General features: G+C 41.5%; 1 long non-coding RNA gene across 1 annotated transcript; it reads left to right on the top strand.

Moving 5' to 3' along the window:
* The first annotated feature begins 2,577 nt into the window (after nt 1-2,577).
* On the top strand, nt 2,578-19,629 carry LOC122681336. The gene is made up of 4 exons (XR_006336941.1): nt 2,578-2,614; nt 7,359-7,454; nt 13,845-14,024; nt 19,438-19,629. It is a non-coding gene; the product is annotated as an uncharacterized LOC122681336 (long non-coding RNA).
* Nucleotides 19,630-23,326: the final 3,697 nt, after the last annotated feature.

Genomic DNA, 23,326 nt, shown 5'->3' with positions numbered 1-23,326 from the left:
TTGTGGGGAACAAGTCAACCTATGCGAAGTGAAAAGGTGAAGGTGTTAGTTACTGTCATGTCCAACTCGTTGCAACCCTGTGGACTGTAGCCCACCAAGCTCCTCTGTCCATGGGATTCTCAAGGCAAGAATATTGGAGTGGGTGGCCATTCCCTTCTCCAGGGAACCTTCCTGATCCAGGGATCAAACCCAATCTCCCGCATTGCAGGTGGATTCTTTACCATCTGAACCACCAGAGAAGTCCCTAATTCAACGCGTAAGATTTTACAAATAAACATTTGCTTGTTTGAATGAGGACCCCTTGAAAAGGAAACAAAAATTCATAGTTCCCAAGTGTTAACATAAATTATTTAAAAATAATGCCACTTGTGTAAACATAAAACTAGGTAGAAACTTCTTACGTGTAAAGCTCTTTTATAGTTGTAATCCCAGTAGATTTGCAAGTGAATACAACAAAATCCAAAATTAATAAAGTTTATTTTAACAATGATATAAGATCATGGATTATAACTACAATGTTTTTGTTATTGTTTTATTTAAAATCATCATTTAATTTTGGTCATTATGGTTTTTATTAATTGTTCTAAAATTTCCATGTGTTCTTCTTTATATCTTATGTTCCTTTGCTGAGACTTTCCATTTTTTATTCATTTGTTTCAAGCATGTTCCTAATTGTTTGTTGAAGCATGTTTATAACGACTTCTTTAAAACCTTTGTCAGACAACCCTAACATCTTGATGTTGGCACTTGATTTGTCATTCAAGTTGAGATCTTCCTGATTCTTGGTATGAGTGGTGTTTGAATCCTGGATAGTTAGGATATTATGTTTGAAGTCTCTGGATCTTATTTAAACCTTGTCTTTCAGCAGAACCAGTCTGACACCACTCTGATGGGAGAAGGGGATTGCTCCCTTATTACTTGCCAGATGAAAGTGGAAAACATGCCCCAGTCAGCTGCTCTTGGAGGAATGGCTTCTTATTCCTGCTTGGGGGTGAGTGTGGGATCCCACTGAGTTTTTGCAGACACCAAGCCAGCAGGTGGGGGGCGTGGGGAGGACATGTTGTCTGTACTCCCTAGAAGAGATGGAAGTTTCTAGTGCCCACCTGGCCTTCTCTGACATCACTTGGCAGAGCGGGTGTGGGACACCTCTCACAACCTGATGTGGGGAGAAGTCGAGGCTGTCCCCTTGACCTTCACTAGAAGGGGTGGGAGTGGAGATGCACTTTTAGCCTGTGATGTTTGGCTGGCGTAGAGCACTTGTTATCTGAAAGTTCCTTGTTTTGCTGGGGTGTGCCTCTTCTGGTCCATTGGAGTGGAGAGAGTAGTCTTTTCTTGGGGCTTGCTTTATCTGTGCCCATTGTTGTCTCTGGGTTACTAGCTTCTCCAGCACCTGGTCTGGACACATGAGGCGAAGTGAACACAGCCTGCTCATGCCTTGTTTCAGGGGCCCAACTGCTCTGTTTTTGCTCCACCTTTCCAACTTTTCTTCTTATTTTTTATAGATAACATCCCATGTTTTTTCAGCTGTGCTTAGTGGAAGGCCTAGGGGAAAGCACTACTCCGTCTTTCCAGAGGCAGATTGTTATTACAGAAGCAGTTATGTGGAAACTTCACTCATTGACTTGACTCCTGCTTTTGCACTTGATAGTCATCATCTGACATGATTGGCATTACACTTCCTTTTGGGTAATAAACTTGTCTTTAACTACCTACCCATCATTTTTCTGGCCAATCCACTTTAAAGACACCCTGGGAAATTGTGGTGCAGCTGTCTCATGAAAAATTCCTAACTGAGAGTTGACCTCTGCACTTACTGCTGACAAAGATTGGTACACAGACTGCTTTATGTACTATCTCTGGTCAACCCTGAACAATGAAAATAATACCACTCAGGCTATTGTTTCCGTGCAACTTACCTGGTCATGCCTTTCTTCTCCAGCTACCTGAAATCTTTGGCGTCACCATTATTACAACTTCAAATGCAAATGCAAATAAAATTGCCTTTCATGTATTAGTTACAAAGTGACCCTGAATATGTTTGTTTCAATTTATTTTGGTTTGTCATCAAAATGAAAACATTTCTAATTACAAAATTCTTTGAATTCATGGGTTCTGGAGGCAATATCTATAAACTCACAGGAGCCCACATACTCCAGTTTGAGAAGCTCAGGGCTTCCTATTTCCAAATCTAGTTGGTTAACGAGAGGAGTTTGTAATATAGTGTAAGCTAGCCTGCAGATCTGTTAAACACTGGGACACATGAATGGGGGAATGGGACCGGCAGGCACCATCTGGCCAGTGGAGGAATAATGAAAAGTTTATTCTTTGCACATCATATCCCTGGACACCACCATTTCCAGTGTGATCCAGCTGATTTCCAGTTACCAGTATCTGCATCTCTCTGCCCCAGGGTTCTCTCCAGAATGACCTGTAACAGGCCAGGAGTGCTAAGGAATGATCACTTCCTGGAGCAGTCCTCAACTCACGATCCTCAGGCTGCTGCTGCTGCTAAGTCACTTCAGTCGTGTCCGACTCTGTGCGACCCCATAGACGGCAGCCCACCAGGCTCCGCCGTCCCTGAGATTCTCCAGGCGAGAACACTGGAGGAGCTGAGGTTTGTGTCCTCACTGTGGGATGGGATATCGGTGAGGCCTGTGTTTGCACCGCTGCCCAGGATGTCCATGTGGTATTTCCAGTTTCCCACGGGGGTGACTTCCTCATGAATGCAGCCTTTATTGACTGCGTCCCCTTTCTTGCCACGCGTTTCCACTCTCAGTGTTTCCTGTACCTCCCAAAGAAAATCCTCACACGCAAATTCTCATCTCAGGGTTTACTTTTGGAAGAAAAGTATTTCAGAGTACTTTTACTTATGACACCTCATTTGACCCACACAACAATTCTGGAAGGTAGAAAGTTATATTAATCAAGAACTGGGAAGGAATGTGGGCCCTATATTCTGTTTTGTTTTGTTTTGTTTTGTTTTTTTATGTATCCCAAGAATAGCACCTGGCATACTACAGATGCTCAATAAATAATTGATGAATAAAGGAAGAAACTGATGCTCCTTTAAGTAGTTTGATCCAATTGCCAGTGAGAGAACCAGGACTCCAAACACAGTACTCTCTCCACTCTCCACTCAGGGTCCTGTCCCCAACCCTCTTGTCTCAGATCATGGTTTGTGGAAGAACCTATAGTTAATTTAAACATGACAATATCATTGGCCAGTTCTAAACCACAGTGATGTCAATGGTTTCAGGACTGGTTGAAAATTGCTCTGTTAGTAAAAGTATTAAAGACATTTCTGACTTGAATGGCCAAGTCTGTTTGTTCATGTCACACAGACATTGGGGATCACATTCCCGTAGTGACCATCTGGAGCAGCCTGGCCCCTTAAAATAGAGGCAAGTAGTCTTTTTCAGCTGCAAATTAGTTAAAGCACTCCTAGCCCAGCTTTGTTTTTATGCTTTCCTCATCAGCAATGTGAACATCTTAAAGTCACTTTGCTTGGAGGAACCTCAATCTTTTTTTTTAATTAATTTATTTTTTATTGAAGGATTGTTTTACAGAATTCTGCTGTTCTCTGTCAAACCTCAGCATGAGTCACCATAGGTATGCATATGTTCCCTCCCTTTTGAACCTCCCCCCCCCCCCCCCGTCTCCCTCCCCACCCCACCCCTTAGGTTGTCACTTTGGAGGAACCTCATTCTTTAACACTCTAATTGGGCTTAAAAAAATCATTTTGTACCTACTTTGTGCATTCTGATGAGTTCTGTAATAAAGGGACATTTGCAGGTAAAATCATATTCAGGAGTAGAAACAAAAAAAATCTCCATTGTAGTTAGCTATGAATTAGATACTAACTCATTAATCAAATTTCACTCAATTCATGCATGTTCCCTCAAATGAATGGTTATTCTGTTGAAACCATTTTGATTCCCAGGCACTGCTTTCCCTAAACTCCTTAGAGTCATCAGGCACATTAAAGGATATCCAATTTCATTGGTCTAAGCTGAGTGATCGCAATTCATCAAGGCATGAAAAGTCTGTCCAGTCTTGTAGAATATCATTAAATGGTTCAAGGACATTTCTAATCTTAATGATGGCCAAGGGGGAACAACTATTATGATGATGAATGGGAATGAATATCTGGAGAAAGTTCAAGGCATGTTATACTTACAAAGACTAATACACGTTGTTTATCTAAATCATCCAACTGATTAAAGAAACACACAAAGCCCAAGACAGTTAAAAGCAGAGAACCAAATAGGGTTTGACCTACCCTGGTATATTTATCGCTGACCATGTCATGCGTGTAAAATGTATTGCTCCACCAAGATGCTTGTGTATATAAATCGGGAGGGTCTTTTGAGGCTGATGTTGAGTAATATAGGCTGTCCAGTTTATTGCCTGGCTAAATATTTATATAAAATGAGTTCATTGATGGTGGAGAAGCCTCCATAAAAGGAGTCTTTCAATGTTACCAACTGATTAGCTACAACGCCCAGGGCTCAGTGAGACTGAGGTGGTGGTAACGTTGGTACTTTGGCTCCTAAAACCAATTCCTGAGCTGCTCACTCTTTTTGATCCCTGATCTGAGTTAGCTCATTTTGTGTGTGTGGAGCCAAGTAAGACACTACCTTCTTGGTTCTAAGAGCAGTTCTGAGTCTGCAGGGAAAGGAAAAATGCTTTTTGGTACACACCCAGGAGAAGAATGCTCTTTGGAGCCATCTCTCAAGGGGAGAATGTATCTATTAAAGGCACACTGTTTTTTAGCACAGGGCAGTCAATGGTGGGTTAAATGAAGGAAGACTCATTTCATATCATAAAGGCCAGAGAATAAATCTCTCCTGCAGGGGGACTTTGTTTTGGCTGACCTTTCCCTAGGCAGCAGGAGGAAAGCAATCAACCATATAGGTGGCTGGGAGGATGTTGGGCCATGATCCAAAGACTTAATCATGGTGAATATCTTTTCAGTAGTTCTGGGAGAGGTAGGTTGTAGGGCTAGAATAGTGTAGCCATTCCTTAAAGAATTGTTTAAAGATAAGTTGGAGTAGCAGAAGACAGAATTAAAAGCTTTCTTCACTCAAAGTCAGATGCAGCTCACCCTTAAGGTTTTCTTCAGACCTCCCTCGTTTCTCTTTCCCCATATCTTTTCATGGTTTCTCTCTGCGTCCCCCGCTCTGAACACTGGTGGTCTCGGGGCTTGGTTCCCAGACCTCTTGTCTCCATGGACAATCTTACTGAGTCTGACGGCTTGAACTGCACCTGAACTCCAGACTGTTGACTTGTATCTCCATGGTGACATCTAATAAAGCATTTTCATAACATGTCCAAACCTTAGTTTCTATGTCCCCGTCCCCTGACCTCAGCCTGCTCCTCCCCCAGAATTCACCATTTTAGTTGATGCTGTTCTCATTTACTCTCAGTTGCTATGTTAAAAATCTAGAAGTTGTCTTTTTTTTTCTTTTTTTTTTTTCTTACCTCCACAAAATACGTTCTGAACCACAGCATAAGCTGACTTAGAAAGATGCATTCTAATTTGATCTTGGGAGATGGAGTAGTTAGGGCACCTGACGAACCGCAGACTATGCTAGGTCACTCCACGTTCTTTTTTTTTTTTTGATGAGCAGAGGTATTTCAGCAAATTGGCCCATCTTGGGGCTCACATGTGTAGACTTCAAATCCTGAGTCTTTGTTTTCAAGACTAGGAGTGTCAGTCCAGGTCACATAAGCTCACGGGCAGGAACACAGGGCAGGTTGTTGTATGTTCAAGTGGACTTATGCTATCTGTCCATCTTTGGTTATTGTAGGCACAAAAGATGTAGGGAGAATTACTAAGACCAAATAAGCACTCAGCCTTCCCCAGGGGCCATGGCACTATTCACCTCATTCTCTGGCATCTTTTCCTACCAAAGAATTGTCTCCCTTTATTAACCTCACTTCACTCTTCAGCTCACTGCTATTGAGAAGACATGGCTTGTCCTCCACAGACTCCCAGACCATATTTTCATATTTGTTACTTCATTCTTCATAATCAAACATTTTACAATGAAGGAATGGAATTCCTTGTTTAAATGATAGTGGGAAAGCATCTCTTTCTTATTAAAGGAACTCCAAAAGTAATGCATTGATATACTAGAAAATTTTAAAAATACAAAAAAAAAATAAAATAAAATTTCCTTACAGTCCCATCACTGAGAAACGCTCATAACATTTTTCCCCCCTCCATCATTTTTAGTGCATTTGTATTTAGAATAAAAAATTGTCCCAAATCTTATCTGGAATGGAAATTTTTTTGAGGGTTATCATATACACAACTTCTCATAGGAAGAAATTGGCATTTGTGATAAATTATTTTAAAAATTTATTAATCCTTTTATTCACTTTTGGTTGTGCTGGGTCTTTGTTGCTGTGAGAGGGCTTCCTCTAGCTGTGATAAGTGGGGGCTACTCTTTGATGGGGTTCGAGGTCTTCTCATTGTGGTAGCTTCTCTTGTTGTAGAGCACAGGCTTCAGTATTTGCATTGCTCAGGTTTAGTTGCCCCCGGACGTGTGGGATCTCCCCGGACCAGGGATCCAACCGGTGTCCTCTGAGTTTGCAGGTGGATTCTTTTTTTTTTTTAATTAATTAATTTATTTAGACTGTGCTGAGTCTGTGTTGCTGCCAGGGTGTTTTCTCTATTCACGGCAAGGGGGGCTACTCTCTAGTTGCAACGCTTGGACTTCTCGTTGCGGCTGCTCCTCTTGTTTCAGAGCTGGGGCTCTAGGGCATGCAGGCTTCCATAGTTGCAGTTCCTGGGCTCAGCAGTTGTGGTTCCCCAGCGCTAGAGCACAGGCTCGATGGTCTTGGCACATGAGCTTAGTTGCTCTGTGGCATGTGGGATCTTCCTGGACCAGGGATCAAACCTGTGTCTCCTACATTGGCAAGGGGATTCTTTACCACTGAGCCACAAGAGAAGCCCTGCAGGTGGATTCTTAGCCCCTGGACCACCAGGGAAGCCCAGTTCCTGATAAATTACATAAGCAAATTTCTGATGGATTCTGATGGAATTAAGAAACTTATCCCTCCAGCTTGACCCTCAACTGTTGGGTCAATAAAGATCTTTAGCCAGACCTTTTCTTTTCTTTTTGTGTCAATCATCACAATGATTATCTAACCATTTCTTATAAAATCTCTCCATTAAGCATAAATCCTTGAATTTGGCTGCTATAGTTCCTTTACTGCAGCAAGATTGTCATAAAAGTTTTGTGTGTGCTCTTAATCAAATTATCTAAAATTTTTAAAATTACCATTAATGGGACCTTACTGCTTTTTAGCAAGAGTAAATTATTTTAACACCAATTATATATATTCCCTAGATGCTCTGCCTCAAAAATCTGAATGTCCTTTTCATGGGAGATAACTCTGGTACATCCTGTTTTGAGAAGGTTCAAGGAACGTTTGCTGGAAGTCAAGTAAGTGGTACACACCCCAAGACCCAGCCCCTGCTATGTTATACTTCTACCCCAGGGGAAGAGCCGGATGCCTACTGTGAGGGCAGGAAGGACGGCAGTAATGGCCCATATCACCATCAGAGGCACTGGAACTGTTCTGCGACTTGAATCCACAGTCTTTTAACTGAGATCACACACCTGGTGTCAGGAATTAATAAAGCCCAGGTTCTTGATGTCTAGTCGCAGAAAAAACTCAGTGAGAGACAAAGTGATAGGTAAAAAGTGGATTTATTTAGAGAAAAACACACTCCATAGTGTGACGTGTGGGCCATCTTGGAAGGTGAGAGTGGCTCTGATACACGGTGTGGTTAGTTTTTATGGGCTGGGTAATTTCATAGGCTAGTGAGTGGGAGGATTGTTCCAACTATTTTGGGAAAGGGGTGGGAATTTCCAGGAATTGGATCTCCACCCACTTTTTGCTCTCTGCTGGCTGGACTGTCATGGCACTTGTGGGTGTGGCACTCAGCTTGGACCTAGTTGGTTCTAACCAGTTTGTCGTTTTCTGTGGCCACGTCGCTCTTCTAAAGGCTGTGTCCTGCCGTCTCCCCTCCTGTTTCAGTACCATGACCAAATTGGTAGGATGGTCACGTGAGTGTGTGTTCAGTCGCTCAGTCATGTCTGACACTTGGAGACCCCATGAGCTGTAACCCACCAGGCTCTGCTGTCCATGAAATTTTGCAGACCATGATACTGGAGTGGGTTGCCATTTCCTTTTCCAGGGGATCTTCCAAACGCAGGGATTGCACCCATGTCTCCTGCATTGTAGGCAGATTCTCTACCACTGTGCCACTTGGGAAACCCAGAATGGTCACAGCTAATACTTAATAGAGCTCTTAGTATATGAAAGTGTACTTTACCTCTTAGAATAAAAGCAATTCATACATATTAAGTAGTTTAATCCTCATAACAACCCTTTGAGGCAGGAACTGTCTGTTTCAATGGGGCAAATGAGGTGCAGAGAGGCACTGTGACTTTCTCAAGGTGAAATAGTGGCAGAGCCAGAATCTGAATCCCGCTTGAGCCCCTGTGTCCTCAGCCGATCCTCCGCACTGCAGAGATGAAGACCAAGAGACCCACCTGCCTACTCTGCTTCCACCCTGCTCTGACCAGCTGTGGGCCTTGGGTAGGCCACTTATCTATTAATTCCACAGATGCCTACTGAGCACTTCTGTCAGGGACGGTCTCCAGACAGGGCTGCCATCCTTCCCTCTCCGTCTGTGCCTGTTTGTTTTGTTTCTCTTCCCTCTGAATCGTGACTAACTCAGGCAATGCTTTGAGCAATGGAAAGCAGCGCAGTTAAAGTCCCGGGACTTCTCAGTCCAGGCCCCAAAGGATCAGGAGCCTCTCTTTTCTTCCTCTTGGAACATTCCTTTTGGAGCCCTGCTGTCCTGCTGGGAGGAAGCACAGCAAATCCCCATGGGAGAAGGCCATGGGCGAGAGCTTCAGTGAAGTGACGAGCCAGCGAGCTGCGTCAACTACGTGACTCATAGCTACGTGAATGAGGCCACTTTTAAAAACATTTATTTTTGTTTATTTGGCTGCACTGGGTCTTAGTTGTGGCATGTGGGATCTTTAGTTGTGGCATGTGGGATCTAGTTCCTTGGCCAGGGATTGAACCCAGGCCCCCTGCATTGGGGGTGTGGAGTCTTAGCCACTGGACCGCCAGGGAGCTCCAAACAAGGCCACTTTGGACCTTCCAGTTATCCCATTGTCTCAGTCATTGTCACGTGAAACAGAAGAACTGAAAGGTGAACCCATAGAATCGTGAACAGCAACAGAATGTTTAAACAACTAAGTCTGGAGTGGCTAGTTATGCAGCGATCGATAACAGAAACAACCTACTATGTGCACACAACACCTCATCTTTAAAATGTGGACATTAAGACTGAGCTCACTGATCTTTTCAAGAAGTAGAAATTTCCAAGTACTTTTGTACCAACGAAGTATGGAAACTTCAGCCCGACATTTGAAATATGTACTTTTAATTATATCCAAAGAATACTAGAAAACAGGTGTGTTGTCTCTTTTCTTTGGTTCTCTTTTAATTTGAAACGTTTGCTTTCTTTTTCACTTCTGTGAGAAAGAAGTGGCTGGAAGAAACAAAATAGGTATCTGATCTTGCAGGTAAAGGAACTGAAGAAAACGCTAATGAATCCCTAGCCGGATAGGGGTGAATTTATCCTTCAACCTGCAAGGTTTCCAGTCTCCATTTTCAGCCTCTTACCTTTTACTCATCCCTCCTTATCTCAGCCCCGGGGGCCCAATCTTTCGCAGGTTTCTCGCAGTTGGCCTATTAAACACTGCCTTGGCACCATGCAGCCTTCCTCTACAGAACTTAGCACTTTACAGCACTTAGCACTTTACAGCACTTAGCACTTTACGGCACTTAGCCCAGTGTATAGTCATTTATATTTGTGGCATTAGTGGACGAGTGTCTCTCTTCCTTATTTTATGACATGAGAACCAAACCTCCTTCTATCTCCTGGTACACAGAACTCAAAAAGAAAATTGAATGAAGGAATAAATGAATTGGAAAAGGGGCCAACAGAACAAAACTGCCAAGTCAGCACTTGTGACCCTACAAATACGTTTGAAGCCTGCATGGTTTGCCAACTGCCAAGTCAGCCAGAAGACCACGGCAGTGCTCTGTCGGTCAAGCAAGGCTGTTTAATACTTGCTGCCATAAGGGGGAACACCACCTTGACCATGTCTTAGTGGGAACTTAAAAGAGACCAGTCAAGGGCAGATATGTATAGAGGCTTACATATATATGTTGAGTGGTTTAGGGCAGGCGTTTATTTTTATTTATTTTATTTTGTGTTGGGGTATAGCTGATGGATAATGCTGTGATAATGTCAGGTGACCAGTGAAGGATTTCAGCCATGCATGTACGTGTATCCATTCTCTCCCAAACTCCCCTCCCATCCAGGCTGCCCCCTAACACTGAGCAGAGTTCCGCACGCTATACAGTAGGTCCTTCTTGGTTATCCATTTTAAATACAGCAGTGTGTACGTGTCCTTCCCAAGCTCCCTAACTATCCCTTTCCCCTGTCCTCCTATTTTAAAGATAAGGTGTCATATGCACACAGTAGGTTTTTTCCGTTATCAATTGCTGTATAATAACCACCCCAAACATTTTAGTATGTGCTTTTAGTTACACATCTCTGCCTGACTTCACTCAGTTTGACAATCTCTAGGGTCCATCCATATTTTTCCAAATGGCATTATTCCGTTCTTTTTAACGGCTGAGTAATATTCCATTGTATGTATGTACCACGTCTTCCTTATCCGCTACTCTGTTGATGGACTTTCGGTGGCTTCCATGTCTTGGTTACTGTAAACAGTGCTGCAGTGAACATTAGGCTGCATGTATACGTTCAGATCATGTTTTTCTCTGGATATATACCCAGAAGTGGGGGTTGTAGGGTCATACAGTAGTTTTTTAAGGAACCTCCATACTTTCTCCATAGTGGCTGCACCAATTTACATTCCTACCAACAGTGTAGAAGGGTTCCCTTCCCTCCACACCCTCTCCAACATTTATCGTTTGTGAATTTTTTTATGATAGTCATTCTGTCTTGTGTGAGGTGATGCTTCACTGTACTTCTGATTTGCATTTCTCTGATAATTGTCAATGTTAAACAACTTTTCATGTGCCTCTTGGCCATATCTACATCTTCTTTGGAGAAATGTCTATTTAGGTTTCCTGCCCATTTGTTGATTGGGTTGTTTGTTTTGATGCTGTTTGAATTGTTTGTAAATTTTGGAGACTAATCCCTTGTCAGTCACATTACTTGCAAATATTGTCTCAGAATCTGTGGTTGTCTTTTCAACTTGTTTATTGTTTCCCTTGCTGGGCAAAAGTTGTTGTGTTTAAGTAGATCACATTTGTTTATTTTTGTTTTTAGTTCCATTATTTTGGAAGAAGGATTGAAAAAGATATTGTTGGGATACATGTCAGAGTGTTCTGCCTGTTTTCCTCTGGGAGCTTTATAGTGTCTGGTCTCACATTTCAGCCTCTAATCCATTTTGAGCTTATTTTTGTGTATGGTGTTAAATAATGGTCTAATTTCTTTTTTCTTTTTTTTACACATGGCTGTACAGTTTTCCCAGCACCATTTTTTAAATTTATTTATTTTAATTGGAGGCTAATTATTTTACAATATTGTAGTGGTTTTTGCCATACACTGACATGAATCCTCCATGGGTGTACATGTGTCCCCATCCTGAACCCCCCTCCCACCTCCCCCCATCCCATCCCTCTGGGTCATCCCAGTGCACCAGCCCTGAGCACCCTGTCTCATGCATCGAACCTGGATTGATGATCTGTTTCACATATGATAATATGCATTTTTCAATGCTATTCTCTCAAATCATCCCACCCTCGCCTTCTCCCATAGAGTCCAAAAGTCTCTTCTATACATCTGTGTCTCTTTTGCTGTCTTGCATATGGGGTTATTGTTACCATCTTTCCAAATTCCATATATATGCATTAGTATACTGTATTGGTGTTTTTCTTTCTGACTTACTTCACTGTGTATAATGGGCTCCAGTTTCATCCACCTCATTAGAACGGATTCAAATACATTCTTTTTAAAGGCTGAGTAATATTCCATTGTGTATATGTACCACAGCTTTCTTATCCATTCGTCTGCTGGTGGGCATCCAGGTTGCTTCTGTGTCCTGGCTATTATAAACAGCCCAGCACCATTTGTTGAAGAGACTGTCTTTTCAACATTGTGTAGTCTTGCCTCCTTTGTTACAGGTTAATTGACCATTGGTGCATAGGTTTATTTCTGGGTGTTTAATACTGTTCCATTGATCTCTATTTCTATTTTTGTGTAAGGCAGGCTTTTAAATGTGGGGATTCCAAGTGGGAAAAGTTCATGCTTTAATAGTTTGAGACTGATGGGCACTGAAAGGTAAGGATTCTGGTGCAAGAGATGTCTTGTCTGTCTTAGGGAGCCACTTGTTGACCTGAGAAATGGGTGAGTAGTCCATTGATTAAAAAGAAATAGATTTTCAGGAAGCTCCTGGAGCAAACACTGGGATATATACTGGACAAAAATATTCTGGAATGAATAATAAAGTCATGTTGATGGAGGCTTATTTCTGATGGTTAAGTTATGAGGCTGCTGGCAGCTCCTCAGTCCCCAAACCCAAACTCATGGTCCTTAGTCTGAGCATAGAAGGCAGATAGTTTCTCTGACCTTTATGTGCTGAGTGAAGAGATGGTTCTTTACAATTGCTCGTACTATTGATTGTTAAATCTGGCAAAATCTGAGTATCTTGGAATACTAACTGCTGCTTTCTCATCTCTTGAATTTAACTCATAAAAACTTATTATTATTTTTATTGGAGGATAAAAAGCTTATTTAAAATTTTGACATCTCAGGAATTCACTGGCAGTCCTGATTCAGTCCCTCGTTGGGCACTAAGATCTCACAGGCCTCATGACAAACAAACAAAAACATCTTAACAGCAAGTCCTGGTGTTGAGATTCAGATTTGCGAGGCTTCTCTCTTTTTCTTCTTTCTCTGACTTTACTTTTTTGATTTGTGGTTGCTTTTCAAGACGAAACTGTCAAAAATCTAGTGAGAGGACTTCCCTAGTGGTATGTGGATAGAAATCTGCCTGCCAAAGCAGGGGCCACGGGTTCTACCCCTGGATTTGGAAGATCTCACATGTGGTGGACCAACACCTAAAAGCCATAGCTACTGAAACCTGAGGGCCTAGAGTCCATGCTCCATGCAAAGAGAAGCCGTGGCAATGAAAAGCCCACCCACTGCAACTAGAGAAAGCCCATGCACAGCAATGAAGACCCAGCCCAGCCAAAACAACAGTAATGAAATAAAAATAAAATCCAGTGGGAATGAAGAGTGAGAGGAAGTAGCAACAGCATGTTAGTGTATTAATAATAACAGTGGATGATTTTAAGGAGGTCTTATCATTTAGGGAGGAGGCGCTAGTGGTAAAGAGCTCACCTGCCAAGGCAGGAGACGTAAGAGATGCGGATTCAATCCCTGGTTGGGGAAGATCCCCTGGAGGAGGGCATGGCAACCCACTCCAGTTTCTTACCTGAAGAATCCCTTGGACAGAGGAGCCTGGTGGGCTACAGTCCAGAGGGTTGCTCAACACACACAGCATGAGCAAGTTTGCACATGGTGTCAGCATGGCTACTTTGCTGCCAACGTGAGGAACTGTGAGATCTCCAGAGGGCTCTTTGGGAATGGGAGACCTCCTTGGCCAAGAAAAATAGGACTGGGAGGTTAGGAGGAAGGACAGGGGAAAGAGTTACACAGAGGCAGTTAAGTACAGTGAAGTTAAAGTTGTCATTTCCCTACCAACCAGATCCCTAGTTACATCATGAAACATTCATCTGGTGGAAATGGAAGACAGAGCCAGTCCATAAAGCATTCCGAAGGCACCATCAGCATCATGTTACATAGACTTTGTGGCCAAGGCTTGACACACCAGTGTTGGAGGAAGCAAGCTGAGGCTTGTGCAACTCCTCAGCCACATGTATGGCAGGTAAGGATGTAGGAAAGTTTCTGGCTGTGGAAAGTAAACATCTCACCTCCAAAAGGGTACAGTCTTGCAAACATCATGAAACAAAGACTCAGTGTTGTGAGCTGAGCCAGGAATTTCCCAAAAGGGAGGGTAGAGCTTGGGCATGTCTTTCCTTTTCTTCCCTGGTGTAATATCGTCACATAATTTGGGGGTAGTGTGTGCAGAAAGGAGCCTTTAGAAAGTTGCTTGTGCTACAATTTATGGTTCCCCTCAGCAACTAAATCTTTGCTCTCTGATCTGCAGCCCAGCAATGGTAATTCCCCTCTCCCTTTTAAAAGTTATTCTTTTCCATAAAATATATGGATATAATTTTAAAATTAAGTAAAATACTCTCAAGTAGCAGGGTCCTTACTCCTTTATACCCCCCAAGTCCTGCTGCCCAAGGCCCACTTTAATTTCTTTCAACCATTTCTTCTTCTCTTTATCTCTGTTTGCTTATACTCTTTCTGGATTTATTCAGTTTTGATCCTGTGTGTTGACTCCTGCTGTGTTATAAAGACACAATACCTTTATAGACTCTTTCCCCCTTTCCTTTCTATGTTCATCATTAAACACCATCATTTTTAGCTAAATCAATTATCATTGTTTATATGGTTATGATTGTAAATATGGTTTACTCCAGCAAAATGGCTCAGGATTTTCCATCAGATTTGTTAATATCCATTGATAGTATTTTTTCCCCAAAGCTCAAACATGGCTAGATAATAAACTAGATAATTTCTCTAGTCTTGTTTTTTCCCTCTGAAGATTCCCTAACAGACCCCTCTGTTCTTCAGTTTTTTATTTACAAATTTTATTTATTTACTTTTGGCTGCACTGGGTCTGTGTTGCTGTGTGTTGGCTTTCTTCAGTTGTGGTAAGGGGGCTACTCACTAGTTACGATGTGCAGGCTTCTCATGCCTTGTCCTGTTGCAGAGCCTGAGCTCTAGATCATGAGCTCAGTAGTCGGGGTGCATGGGCTTAGTTGCTCCACAGCATGAGGGATCTTCCTGGACCAGAGGTCGAACGCATGTCCCTTGCATTGGCAGGTGAATTCTTAACCACTGGACCACCAGGGAAGGCCTCTGCTCGCCTGTTTTGATACAGTCTTTGGGGCTGCTGCACAGTGGTCATCCTGGACTTTTTCTCTGCCATCACCCTGTGACCTCCCTTTCTGGATGCCCTATTTCTGGATTCCCACATCTTACTCCTTTCATAGTACTGCCTTCTCTAGCGGTTTCCTAAGACAGGGCACAGAGAGCAATTATTTTTTAGTTCAGGGCCGTGTCTGAAATGTCTTTATTCTCCTCTTACAATTACTTATAATTTGGCTGTATATAGATTCCTGGTTGAAACTCAACTCCTTCGCTGCTTCTAGTGTACATATTGCTGTGATTAGTCGAAAGCAAATTTCACTTCTTCAGTTCAGTTCAGTTCAATCGCTCAGTTGTGTCCGACTCTTTGTGACCCCATGAACCACAGCACGCCAGGCCTCCCTGTCCATCATCGACTCCTAGAGTCCACCCAAACCCATGTCCGTCGAGTTGGTGATGCCATCCAACCATCTCATCCTCTGTTTTCCCCTTCTCCTCCTGCCCTCAATCTTTCCCAGCATCAAGGTCTTTTCAAATGAGTCAACTCTTTGCATCAGGTGGCCAAAGTATTGGGGTTTCAGCTTCAAAATCAGTCCTTCCAATGAACACCCAGGACTTATCTCTTTCAGAATGGACTGGTTGGACCTCATTGCAGTCCAAGTGACTCTCAAGAGTCTTCTCCAACACCACAGTTCAAAAGCATCAATTCTTCTGTGCTCAACTTTCTTTATAGTCCAACTCTCACATCCATACATGACCACTGGAAAAACCAGAGCGTTGACTAGATGGACCTTTGTTGGCAAAGTAATGTCTCTGCTTTTTAATATGCTGTCTGAGTTGGTCATAACTTTCCTTCCAAGGAGTGAGCGTCTTTTAATTTCATGGCTGCAATCACCATCTGCAATGATTTTGGAGCCCCCAAAAATAAAGTCAGCCACTGTTTCCCCATCTATTTGCTATGAAGTGATGGGACCAGATGCCATGATCTTAGTTTTCTGAATGTTGAGATTTAAGCCAGCTTTTTTACTCTCCTCTTTCACTTTCATCAAGAGATTCTTTAGTTCTTCCTCACTTTCTGCCATAAGGCTGGTGTCATCTGCATATCTGAGGTTATTGATATTTCTCCTGGCAATCTTGATTCCAGCTTGTGCCTCTTCCAGCCCAGCGTCTCTCATGATGTACTCTGCATATAAGTTAAATAAGCAGGGTGACAATATACAGCCTTGACATACTGCTTTTCCTATTTAGAACTAGTCTGGTGTTCCATATCCAGTTCTAACTGTTGCTTCCTGACCTGCATACAGATTTCTCAAGAGGCAGATCAGGTGGTCTGATATGCCCATCTCTTGAAGGATTTTCCACAGTTTGTTGTGATGCACACAATCAAAGGCTTTGCTGTGGTCAATAAAGCAGAAATAGATGTTTTTCTGGAACTCTCTTGTTTTTCGATGATCCACTGGATTTGGCAATTTGATCTCTGGTTCTTCTGTCTTTTCTAAAGCCAGCTTGAACATCTGGAAGTTCATGGTTCACATATTGCTGAAGCCTGGCTTGGAGAATTTTAAGCATCACTTTACTAGCGTGTGAGATGAGTGCAATTGTGCAGTAGTTTGAGCATTCTTTGGGATTGCCTTTCTTTGAGATTGGAATGAAAACTGACTTTTCCAGTCCTGTGGCCACTGCCGAGTTTTCCATATTTGCTGGCATATTGAGTGCAGCATTTTCACAGCATCATCTTTCAGGGTTTGAAATAGCTCAACTGGAATACCATCACCTCCACTTGCTTTGTTCTTAGTGATGCTTCCTAAGGCCCATTTGACTTCACATTCCAGGATGTCTGGCTCTAGGTGAGTGATCACACCATCGTGATTATCTGGGTCATGAAGATCTTTTTTGTACAGTTCTTCTGTGTGTTCTTGCCACCTCTTCTTAATGTCTTCTGCTTCTGTTAGGTTTGTAATGGACATTCTCCCTCCCTACCCCGGGATAGATTTTAGGCTCTTCCCTTTATTTCCATGAACCTCAGAGTACTAGTCACTCAGTGTCCTCTTTCAATTTCAAGGCTTGTTCTTCAATGATGGAATTTTTCTTTTAATATTTCTTTGATAATTTCTTTCCCTCTTTTCTCCAAATCTCTGGAATAACCATTTTTGGATCTTGGATCCCCTAGATTGGTTCCCCAGGGCTCTTATCATTATTTAAGAAAAATCTTTATCTGTTCTACTTCTTGAAAGGTTCGATCTACTTTATTTTCTAAATCTTCTACTGATTAAAAAAATTTTGGACCATTTTATTTTAAATGTATGTGTTGTGCCTTATAGTACATTCTCCATGAGTATATGTGAAGTTAATTTTTTATTTTACATCATTCTAGACATTCCTGATTTCTGTGTTTGTGCAAGTTAGATGAGATTTGGAGCACAACATAGCAATTCCAGTTTTCTGCAACTGCGCTGCTCAACACAGTGGCTGCTTAGCCGTATTTGACTATTTAAAGTTAAAATAATTTTTTAAAAATTCAGTGTTCCACACTGGCCACATTTCAAGTGCATCCTGGCCACAGGTAACTAAGGGCTACAGCACTGAATATCACAGAAAACACTCTCATTACCAAACATTCTCTTAGATAGAACTGTTCCATGATTACTCAAGCCTATTCTTTTTTATTGCGATGTAATGAACACATAACATTATATTAGTTTCAGGCATACAACATACTTTGTACAAATCCAAGTCCAAACATGCTATAAAACTGATATTTGTGTAAATGTACAGTGCTGAGCTTTAATACAAGTAGAGACAAAAGTAACCAGTACCACACATACGCACTACTAATAGAACTAGCTAGTATAAGCAAGACATAACTAATAAGGACCTACTGTATAGCAGTGGGAACTCTGCTTAATGCTCTGTCATGGCCTACCTGGGGAGAGAGTCTAAAAAGGAGTGGAGATGTGTGTACACGTGACTGACTCACTTTGCCACACACCTGAGACTAGCTCAACATGGTAGGTTAACTATACGCCAATAAAATTTAAGTTAAAAAAGTAACCATTGCCACAATCATAGTACAGAACAATTCTATACTCTCCAAATTTTCTCACGCTACTCTTTTGGAGGCAAAGCCTCTCACCAACCCCAGCAACCACTAATCTATTGTCTGTCCCTCTTGTTTTATCTTTCCCAGTATGTAGTCTAGTAGGCATCATATAATATATAAACTTTTGAGACTATCTTCTTTTGTACAGCTTGGTGCCTTTAAGGTTCATCTAATTTTCTACATGTACCTTCTTCAATGCCGAATATTGGGTTGGCCGAAAAGTTCGTCTGGGTTTTTCTGTAACATCAACCAACCAATTGTATTTCATTACATGGTTGTACCACGGTTTGTTGGATGGTTCACAGATGTTCATGGAAGAGCATCTTGGTGATTTCCAGATTTTGGAGTTTATGAATAAATCTGTTAAATACTTGTGATCAGGTTTCTGTGTGAATATGTTTTTATTTCTCTAATGTAAATATCCAGGAGTAGGTCTGCTGGGTCATGTGTTAAGCACATGTTTAATTTCATGAGAAACTTCCAAACAATTTCTCAGAGTGGCTATACTATTTTGCATTTCCAACAACACTGTATCCAGGAACCCTGCATCTTTTTCAACCCTTAGGATTGTCTCTCTCTCTCTCTTTTTCTATTCTATAATATAGTAATATCTTACTGCAGTTTTAATTCACAATCTCTTATGGCCAATTATATTTTCCTTCATTTCATGTGCTTACTTACCATCTTTATATCTTTTTTTGAGAGATTCAAATTGTTTACCCATTTTGAAATTAGATTGTTTCTCTTCATGTCAAGTTTTGAGAATTATTTTTGTATTCTGGTTATAAGTTCTTTGTAAGATGTGCAGATATTTCTTCCAATCTGTAGCTTGCTTTTTCTTCTTGTAATAGCATCTTTTGTAGGAAAAAGTTTTAAATGTTGATGGTTCTAATTACTGTTGCTTTATAATAAATATTAAAATTAGATAGTATGATTTCTCCAATTTTATCCTTTTTCAAAACTGCATTGACTGTTCTAATTGCTTTTCCATATAAATTTTAGAACCAGTGTTACTATAACTACAAAAGAAAATCCTAATGGGATTGAGATTGGAATTTAGTCAAATCTTTAGATCATTTTTGGAAGAAATTAACATCTTAACTGTGTTGAGTCTTGCAACCCGTGGATGTGGTATGTCTCTCTATCTACTTAGCTCTTTCTTGATTTCTTTCATTAATGTTTTATGATTTTTATCATACAGATTATGCACTTTTCTTAGATTTCTACATAATTATGGCTCGCTTGGCGGCTCAGCGGTAATGAATCTGCAGTGCAGGAGATGCAGTAGACACGAGTTCAGTCCCTGGGTCAGGAAGATCCCCTAGCGGAAGAAATGGCAACCCACTCCAGTATTCCTGCCTGGATAATCCCATGGACAGAGGGGCCTGGCAGGCTACAGTCCAGGGAATCACAAAAGAGTCAAACATGACTTAGTGACTATGACACAATATGTATCTACATAATTATGTCATTTTGGAGCTATTGTAAATTGTATTTAAATTTTTTTAAAATTTCTATTTCTTTGTTACTAGTATACAGAAATACAATTGATTTTTTAAAAATATGAGCTTGTATCCTGTGACTCTGATAAATTCATCTATTAGTTCTTGGAATGTTTTTTTTTTTTTTGGTAGATTACTTGCAAATAGACTATTATTTTATATGTGAATGGGTAAAGCCTTCTTTCTAGTATCAAGATTTTATTGACAATCTCTGAGATAAGATAAAAATTTCAAGTCATGTAAGACAAAGCTGGGTTTTCCTTCACCTTTTTCATTTCTATCTTTCTAATTTAAGTTCCTCTTGGTTATTTGCATGTTTTCCCTTCCATTCCCCCAATCATAACGAGTTTTGTATAAATATTGCCCAAGTGAAGTGATCTTATGCCAAAGTGGTTTTAGTGACATAGTCTCTGTGAACCATTAACTATTATAAAATTAAAATAAAATAAAATAAAAATAAACTTTCCCAGGTGTTCCTAAGGACTTAAAAACTTCATACCCAGCAGCCCCATCAAGTAAGTTATTCCATGGATTTACTGGGCATTAAGTGTTGCATCTTTAGCACCAGTGATAATGAAATGGAACTAGAATCAAACATCTCAGGGGCCCATCCGAATCTCCTGATAATGGAATGGAGATAATGGAATGGACAATGCTTCTCCTGGGACAGAGACAAGGTGTGGAGCCAAAGAGGAAGGGAACTGCCAGTTCTGACATCTCAAAAAGCTCCTGGAACCAAACCACAGGTGGTGTCTTCCAGACAGAGAGGTTCCATCATTTGTTTATAGGAAAATCATCCTCCCACCACTGGCTGACCCCTTAAGAAAGTTTCAAACAGCTTAGCCCACACAAATGACAGGCTGAAGTTAACTGTACTGCTGTAATTGAGGACTGTCAAAAATACCAACACATGGGCGATGACACTTGATCTGCTCTGGGTCCAGAATTGTCCTAGAGAATAAGAAAGAAGGTGAGAAAAATATTCCTCGTAGGCTGCCTTAGCTTACACAGGTTATGTTGTTCATCTGGTAACAAAACAGGAAATGACAGCAATGCTCAGAGCCAAAAATAAAGCCCAGGTGCCATGTCTGGAAGTCCCAAAGACAAGACAAAGAAAGCCTTTTAATTAGGACTGACCAGCCATAACAAACCTATGGAGACAGAACAGCATGCTCCCTGACTTGCACTGCACGACCCACACCACAGCGCTCAAGGCTAAAAATTTACTTTATTTGAGTGGAAAGAAAAAAAAAAGTCAACATGAAATCCATTAGGCCCTAAGGATGGGTTGACTTGCCAAGTTTTTTCACTACTCCTGCACAGCTATGAGAGGACTCTGTCAGATCCAATCCCTCTGCCCCCCCAGGCAATATTTTGGTTCTAGGAGGCCTTCCAAGGAGTGACCAGAGCTGTCTGCAGGAACCAGGTTTTTGTTTTCTTCAATCAATAGTCACAAACATGTGACCACACCTGAACTTTTGATGTTCCTCAGTCACTTTATCTTTAAAAATTCTTTTTTCTATTTTGAGATATAATTGACATGTAGCATTGTTTAAGATGTACAAGGTGATGATTTGAAACATGTATATGTTACAAGATGATTACCATAAGACATTTGGGTATTCTCAAACCCTTATGGCAGAAAGTGAAGAGGAACTAAAGAGCCTCTTGATGAAGGTGAAAGAGGAGAGTGAAAAAGCTGGCTTAAAACTCAACATTTAAAAAATGAAGATCATGGCATCTGGTCCTATCACTTCATGGTAAATAGATGGGGAAAAAATGGAATGGCAACAGACTTCATTTTCTTGGGCTCCAAAATCACTGCAGATGGTGACTGCAGCCATGAAATTAAAAGATACTTGCTCATTGGAAGGAAAGCTATGACAAACCTAGACAGCATATTAAAAAGCAGAGACATTACTTTGCTGACAAAGGTCCATCTAGTCAAAGCTACAGTTTTTCCAGTAGTCACGTATGGATGTGAGAGTTGGACCATAAAGAAGGCTGAATGCTAAAGAATTGATGCTTTTGAACCATGGTGTTGGAGAAGACTCTTGAGAGTCCCTTGGACTGTAAGAAGATCAAACCAGTCAATCTTGAAGGAAATCAGTCCTGAATATTCATTGGAAGGACTGATGCTGAAGCTGAAGCTCCAACACTTTGGTCACCTGGTGTGAAGAGCTGATTCCTTAGAAAAGACCCTGATGCTGGGAAAGATTGAGGGCAGGAGGAGAAGGGGACAACAGAGGATGAGATGGTTGGATGGCATCAGTGACTCAATGGACATGAGTTTGAGCAAGCTCCGGGTGATGGTGAAGGACAGTGAGGCCTGGCGTGCTGCAGTCCACAGGGTCACAAAGAGTCAGACATGACTGAGCAACTGAACAACAACAAGAACAACAAGGATACTGAGACAGGTCCAATCCATCTACCGATCCACAAAAACCTAGTATCTCTACCAACCTAGGTGTTCAGAAAACAAAGTGGTACAAAATAATAGATGTTCCTGCCCCAAGAAGTTCATAGACTTAGCTATCCTTTTTCAGAAGTCATATCGTTCCTCCCATCATTCATCCATTCCATAAATCCTAACTGTGATACAGGCATTTTATGTAGCTTTTATTTATTATTTATTTTTTATTACTACTGAAGCAACAAAGATATACTGCAGAAAAATGAGGGGACACAGAAAATAGTAGACAACTTGTTGTCAGATTTTATATGTATCCTTTTTTTTGGAGGGGATATTTTTTAATCAATTTTTATTATAGTACAATTGATTTAAATGTTGTATTAGTTTCTGCAGTACAGCAAAGTGAATCAGTTATACATAGACACATATCGACTCTTTTTAGATTCTTTTCTCATGTAGGTTATTACTGAGTATTGAGTAGAGTTCCCTGTGCTATACAATAGGTTCTTCTTAGTTACCTACTTTATATGTAGTAGTATGTATATGCCGATGTCAACCTCCCAATTTATCTGCCCCCCCCCCATATGTATCCTTAAGACCAGGGTTTCCCACCTTTGGCACTACAGACATGTGGGGAGGAGGATTCTTTGCTGTGCAGAGACGCCCTGAGTCTGGAGTGCTGTTTGGCAGCATCTCTGGCCCTCGCCCCCACCTCTGGGATACCAGGAGTGACCCCCTTAATGCCCCACTCCTGATGGAACACAAAATGATTCTAACTGCCGTAGGGCATTCCCAGTTTCAAGGTGGGGACTGTTGACTGAATCCTACCATTCACAGTTTCCCCTCTGAGAGTCTAGTGGACACTAATAAACACAGAGACTTGAGCCAGAATGGAATCAAAGTCATCAGCTTTATTAACTGCTCAAGTTGAGGCATCCGGACCCCACGTGAGCCTGCACTGGTCTCACTCATCCAAATCGACCTGAGATGCTCGGACTGGAACAAGGAGTCTGACTTGGTCTCTCTGAGGCAGGAAGCAAGGCTACCAACCATGTGGTAGCAGGCCTGCCTGAGAGGCTAGGAAAGGGGGAGGTTCTGTTTTAGGGAATTGAGGCAGAATGACCCCATCTACTTCTGTGCCAACTTGGCCAGCTGACATAAGCCAGTCTCTCTAG

The sequence above is a fragment of the Cervus elaphus genome, chromosome 23, assembly GCF_910594005.1.
Source record: "Cervus elaphus chromosome 23, mCerEla1.1, whole genome shotgun sequence".
In the NCBI taxonomy this organism is placed as follows: Eukaryota; Metazoa; Chordata; class Mammalia; order Artiodactyla; family Cervidae; genus Cervus; species Cervus elaphus.
The sequence above is the reverse complement of the archived record's forward strand: the minus strand, read 5'-3'. Positions and strand labels throughout refer to the sequence as shown.